The sequence below is a fragment of the Triticum dicoccoides genome, chromosome 6B (assembly GCF_002162155.2).
Source record: "Triticum dicoccoides isolate Atlit2015 ecotype Zavitan chromosome 6B, WEW_v2.0, whole genome shotgun sequence".
In the NCBI taxonomy this organism is placed as follows: Eukaryota; Viridiplantae; Streptophyta; class Magnoliopsida; order Poales; family Poaceae; genus Triticum; species Triticum dicoccoides.
The window spans coordinates 310,709,766-310,716,162 of NC_041391.1; the positions used below are offsets into that span (position 1 = coordinate 310,709,766).

The 6,397-nt window shown below is 47.5% G+C and overlaps 1 long non-coding RNA gene across 1 annotated transcript; it reads left to right on the forward strand.

The window, feature by feature from the left end:
* The first annotated feature begins 557 nt into the window (after positions 1-557).
* LOC119322226 lies at positions 558-1,222 on the forward strand. The gene is made up of 2 exons (XR_005155469.1): positions 558-774; positions 872-1,222. It is a non-coding gene; the product is annotated as an uncharacterized LOC119322226 (long non-coding RNA).
* The last annotated feature ends 5,175 nt before the right edge of the window (positions 1,223-6,397 follow it).

A 6,397-nucleotide genomic window follows, 5' to 3' on the forward strand; every position in this document is an offset into this window, starting at 1 on the left:
ACAGTGTAGTGGCACGCTAAGAGAAGTGTTGACCCCGTATGGCCTCTCCCCTTGTGTTGTTATAGGTAGAAGGAAGCGCGTGGCCGGTTGCGGGATGTGTGGAAGAGTAGAGATTTTGGTGTATAGTATATCAGTGCAAAAAACATAGAGCTTCCAGGTATGCCTTTTTTGTATACACGCCAACTCGAAGGGCGTAATTCCATCGGAGGGGCCCCACTCGCAGTTAAAGCGGCCAGTGCCCACCTGCCATGCTCTCCCTGCGGGTAAACTCTTGGTTTCGCCCGAAACTTAACAACTAAGCACACGCACGGTATGTCAGACAGTGTTGACGCGCCCGATGCATCGGTGTTTCTAGTACACATACTGACACGCCTACTCACCTTCCTGGCGCATCCTCATTCAGTCACATCAGTACTGCAAGGCCAACTTATACACATCTAGCAGCTGGGCGTTACCACTATTTCTAACATCAAGGGAGCTAGTGTATCACATATACATATTATATTTAGCCGGCCCATCGCTGTAAGACCTCAGTACACACCCGTTTCCTCCCGAAATATCTAGATCCCCAAATCTTGGACACCTAGGCTTCCTGTGCTCTATTCTCTTGTGATGTCCACTGCTAGTTCTTCTGCATCCGACCGCCATTGCCTAACTCCAGCTTACCCACTTACCCTTGTGCTCTTCCCCAGGTGTCATCAGTAGGTTCTGGTGCTCGTCTCAAAGAAGCATCCTCATGACGGTTGTGTGTTCTACAAGTGCCACATGAACAGAGTAAGCTCTTCTTCTTGATCCCTTTCAGGTTTTGGTTACGCATCCTGGCACGACATTACTAATTTTCTTCATGGTTGCCTATTTTCCCCAATTACAGACTGGTTGTAAATTCTAGCATTGGGGCTACAGTACGTGGAGTATCTGATTCAGCATCGGTACCTTGTAGGTGAAGCTGCTGCTGATGCACTACTGTACATTAGAGCTAAAAGGGAAGGGTTGGAGCGAGGGAAAGTGGCAAAAGCAACCATTGCTACAACCAGCATCTGCAGCAATGGCGCTGATGATGTCGGGCCATTGAGGATGACGAATGCTTTGTTACTGATAGCAAGAGAGATGTTATTCCTCATGAAGTTAGGCCTTGCTCAGGGTTTGGTGCTCAGGGTTTGGTGCTATGCTTTATGATGCTCTTTGTAATGTTGATGAAATGATATCATCAGTTGCATTTGTACTCCTCGGTGTATCATTGTTTGCCAGCGATTAATCTACGGTGGCATTTCTATCAGTGTTGTATCAGACGTTCGAAAGCTCCTTACGTATTGCTAATCTCGTTCTTGAAGTGAGCCTAAATAAAAAAACGCTGATGCGGAGCATCCTATGGTCATCCCCATGGACCTACCATCATCTCACCAAATGCCAAGAGGACAGATGACACAAGCTAGAGCTAGAGCTCTCAAAACCGAGGTGACATCTCTCCTTATTGATATTCCATATGACCCACTCGAGACATGACTACTACCTAAGTCCGGAACGTTATGCATGATGAGGTATCAAGAGAACCCTCTCTGAGATGTACATGAAGATGGACAAGTCCCCAAGTACAAGGATGAAGAGGAACGACGGAAAGGACCGAAGACAGCTCCCAAGACCCGAACATCCGGCCCCAGCCGCCCCTGGGACGTGCAGCCTGGCCAAAGGCCAACAGCCTCAAGCTACAGGGCCCGGACATCCGGCCCAAGACCCTGGACATCTGGCCCCCGGAGGTGTCACCAGCAGCAGCCCAGCCGACAAGCTACAGGGCCCGGAGATCCGGCCCGACGCGTGCCCCGGACATCCGGCCCCAGCCCGGAAATCCGACACTCTTCACAGAACGCAACCAAGGCCACCCCGGACATCCGGCACCCTCAGCCCAGACATTCGGCCCGACATGAAGGCCCAGACATCCGGCCCCTGTCTGCGCATAGTGTAACAAGCCTCCGGCCCATGTATCACTGCAACTCGCCCCAACTTCGTCCTAGACTATAAATAGACCACCTCCTCCTCTTGTTAGGGTTAGCATTGTCTTAGCTCATTTTGGAGATTAGAGCATTGCTCATCCACTTGTACCCCTACTCCATTGGAGACCGAGGCCTCCTAGGAGAAGATCCCCCAAGTGGATTCAAGACCCCGTCAAGGGAAGATCCCCTCATGAATTCAAGACCCCATCTCCTCATGTATTGGGAAGACCTACCGACTGCTTGTATCGTCCCTTGTTGTGTTTGGATCATGTGTCTTGTTGTACTCGGATCTAGCACGTGTAATCGAATCTCGTTGATTTGAGTGGTTTCCTCTCATTTCCCTCGTGTTTTCCCCTCGTGTATTCTTCGTGTTCTTCGCGGGATCCGCTCCAATCATGAAAGATCGGCCTCTAGGGTTCCACCCTACATCAAACGCCCTACAAATTAAGATATCTAGCTCTTACAAATCATGTTGACAGGAGTCTTGAAATACTCCACGAGGGGATATTGATATTCAGTACCATATGGAATTTAGTGCCATATGTCTCTAAACATAACATAGTTCGACGTCATATATTTCATGGCAGAGGGGGCAACCCCCATGCCTATCATGTTCACTTCAAATTTAACAGGCTCTACGCGATCCCTACTCGCAACTCATCAGCAGTACGCCTCTCTTTATGAAACTCTGCATAGTCCTCCATTAGCTTGGTAATGAGTTCATTATTCTTCTCCAGCATCTGACGGAGACTTCCTATCTGCTTGTTATGTCCCACAAGCAAAATGCTCGCAGTTCTGCCAGTTCATTCTCCAGCTTCTTATTGTGTGCCAACACTGCATTGAAAAGATTCTCCATGGGATCCACCCTAGAATAAAGCACGCCCTTCAAAATAGAAGTTAAACCATTACAGGATTAAGGCTTGTTTGTCAACTTGAGCTTGTCTATTAACTTGATGAATGCACTGACGATAAGGACAAGGCTTCGTAGATCCAAACGGAATACGGGTCGTCCAGAAATACGAATACAAGTTACAAGCACGCACCTTGGAGCTTGATTCGTTAGAGATTTCCCCGTGCATACACGGCGGTATGTCGAGCTTGCGACTCCGCTCGCTTGTTGGGTTGGTGTTGGTGGGGGTGGTTTGGGGTCCAGGTTTGTGTGAGGGTGGTGTAGGAGAGGCTGAGAGAAATAATCGATAAGCATCAAACCTGGCGTCGCATTAGATATTACCAACGCATACACGCTAGGTGCATTATCAGTGCAACCAAGCCGAATGGCCGGATAAACGCAAGCATGAATGTATACACACCAGGTGCATTGTCGTTTCAACCAAGCCGGAATGCCTGATAAACGCAGACATGAATGTGTACACACCAGGTGCTTCATTGCAACTAAGTCGAACGGCCTGATAAATGTGGGCATGAATGTATAGACGACAGGTGCATTGTCATTGCAACCAAGCCAGACGGCCTACATGACTGATCCCGGTGGGCAAAATATGGCGATGTTATGCAAAATAAGTCGATCAAATTTGAGAACCATGAAAGCATTAGTACATTGCATGACGCCACAAATTCATTGACAGTGATACAAGAGCTGGTCCAGGTAGAAGACCAACAAAATATGTAATGAAGAGGTGGCATATAGTGCTAACCAAGCATCATTGCACAAACTAGTAACTTAACCATCACCAGAGAGTACGAAAGGTGATGACCCGGTTAGTACAGCTTCGTGTTTCATTGATTTCATGTAAGCATTGTCGAACCCCATGGTTCTCTCATCTCGTGAACATCATTCATAGTCGCTTTGATATCCTCCTCCATGGAGTCCATCTTAGCCTCGATTCCACGGCGATCATTCCTTAGCCTCTGATTCTCCTCACTGAGCATCATTACCACCTGATGAGTCAACTTCATGGACTGGCCCATCTCTTCTATTGCATGCATGTGTTTAGCAATGTCCTGCAAGTACAGACCACGCAGCTCCACCAAGTCATCGGTGAGCTATTTATTCTCTGCCAAGGCCAGTTTCACTTGGCTGTCAAGGTAATTCAACCAAAAATTTATGGTTTCCTACCAAGAAGACAACATAAGCAGGTTGTTATTGATAGAATACAACTACCATTGAACCACGACAATGCACGGGTTATAAGGAATACTCACCATGTTGCTAGCATATCAGACAGAGGAAACAGATCCTGGTCTTAGGTCATGGGTCCAACGTTGGAGACTTGGTCATGGGCCATTACCTAGCAAGCATGATATCAACCCCAAGTGGTGGTTACTCTTAGATCTTAGATAATGGATAGAACGTAATGTACTTACCACCCCACCCACACCCCCGGCATTAAGATGCAAGGCACATACCATGATAGTTGTCTCGCCGGAGATCTCCCCCTCCACTAACGGTGCAATGAACCTGTAGCCTAATCATGTGCCCGGCTTCGTTGTGAGCAGGTAGAAGTTGTGGTTGACACAATTCAAACTTGCTCGAGCATGGGCATACCAGGAACTCAACAATCGTCTATAAATGAAACATCGTTACCAAAATCACCAAACGGTGATGGACCAAGCGTACTGGCAAGACACTCGTCCGCAAAGGAAAGATCAGAAAGAGCGTTACCATCGTCCTCAAATAAGATGTTGTTTGGTACGAAGGGGGGACCGGATCCGCAATTTAGCTACCACATGAGAATTGATTCACGTACGTATGCTACGCAAGAACATGACGAACTACTGTCAGTGTTCAATACAGCAGGAGTGGAGCCAGATCTAAGATAACTTTCTCGTTAACTAAACTAAACACGGTACAAATTGAAAAATAAACAGGGTTCTACTGACAAGCCTACATGTGACCTTAGGAATGACCCAACTAATTCCACCGTTCAGCGGGCAAAATTGAAAAGGTTTGGCGATTACGCTCACTTACTTCCTCCCACGGTTGATTCTCACGGGAAACCGTAGCCTCTGTACACATTTCATGCCGCCTGGACTATTTACGATGCTGACGACGGGTCGGTGCCAGCTTAGGGTGGGCGAACAGTTGTACCACCGACCAGCTGGCGGGGCCTAAGATGCCATGGGTGGGGTACATGAGTTCAAACTTGTTGACAACATCATATAGCATCGCCGAGCCATGGGCATGGAAGGAGAGTGGCTACTCCACAGTGACAACATCTATAATTGGAGCAGGCTCTACAAATCCCTCAGGTATGTTGTAACAATGCAAGTCAACCATCTGAAATGCCTTGTATTCTTTGATCATCTTCCGAACTGTGGAATCATTGGTTAGTTCTGCCATGGTCATCCTGCCACCTATGTTCCACCTTAACCACCCACTTAGCCCATCCTCGTCCTGCACCTTGACTTTAACATCCTCCGGTAACTTCAACTGAACCTATTCATGCCACTAAACTTCCACATGATCCTGTCACTTGGCATCACCCTGCTTCGATAGTAGATAAAATAATTTTGGCCTAACTTGTGCTGCACCAATTGTTCCTTCAGATTTTTAATAGTGATTGAGTCTTCCAGCCATGGCTCAGGTGCTGGTTGACAGAAAGATGCTTTATGCACAATGAACCTAACCATCCACGGCTTATCAATCTGCAGTAGACAATATAAACAGTTCATGGACCCACTAACTCGCAGAAGAGGTTCATGATTCATCTCAGCACACAAAAAAACTTGCCCTCGAGGCAGATAGGCAGATCGAAAAAGGGCCCAAACAGATATTCTAAAACACTAGGGCCACGGACTTTGTACCTACTCACAGAGTCCATCGTTCTTCTCATCACACAATAAACACTTGCCCTAGAGGCAGATCGGAGGGGGGACGTCACCAGTGTTACTTGTAACACAAGGAGTTGATGGCGTCAGAGAAGACAAATACCTGCTTGCAGCTCCTATGGCCAGAGGGTTTGGCGACGTCCTTCATAATAAGGAATGGTGACATCTTTCCTTGTTGGTACGCGAAGAAGCTCAGGTGGGCAAACTGGGAAGGGAAGAAGCTCAGGCAGGAAGAAATGAGGGATTTCGCGGGCGAATGGGGATGGGTGGACGCAAGGGCAAACATATTTAAAGAGACCAAACGCGCCTATGAAGCATCACACAATTTATTAGATGATTTGCCATGTGTCAATATATTAGACTATCTGGCAAATAAGATGCGTCAGTCTGTCCAGCTGGTCAACGGGACAATGAAGGTATCTAGATAAAGTCAGGCACTCCGGTATTGTAAGTATAAACGCCTAGGGAAAAGACATGTCACTAATATAAGACGCCTAATCGTATGACGTGATAGTAAACACGCCGTTTCATTGGGCGCGTCATGTCGGCGTCACGCTAGCGGCATGATCGACGATCGTGGACCGTGAGTGGTCAAAGGTGCCTTCGGTCGGTGTTGCGAC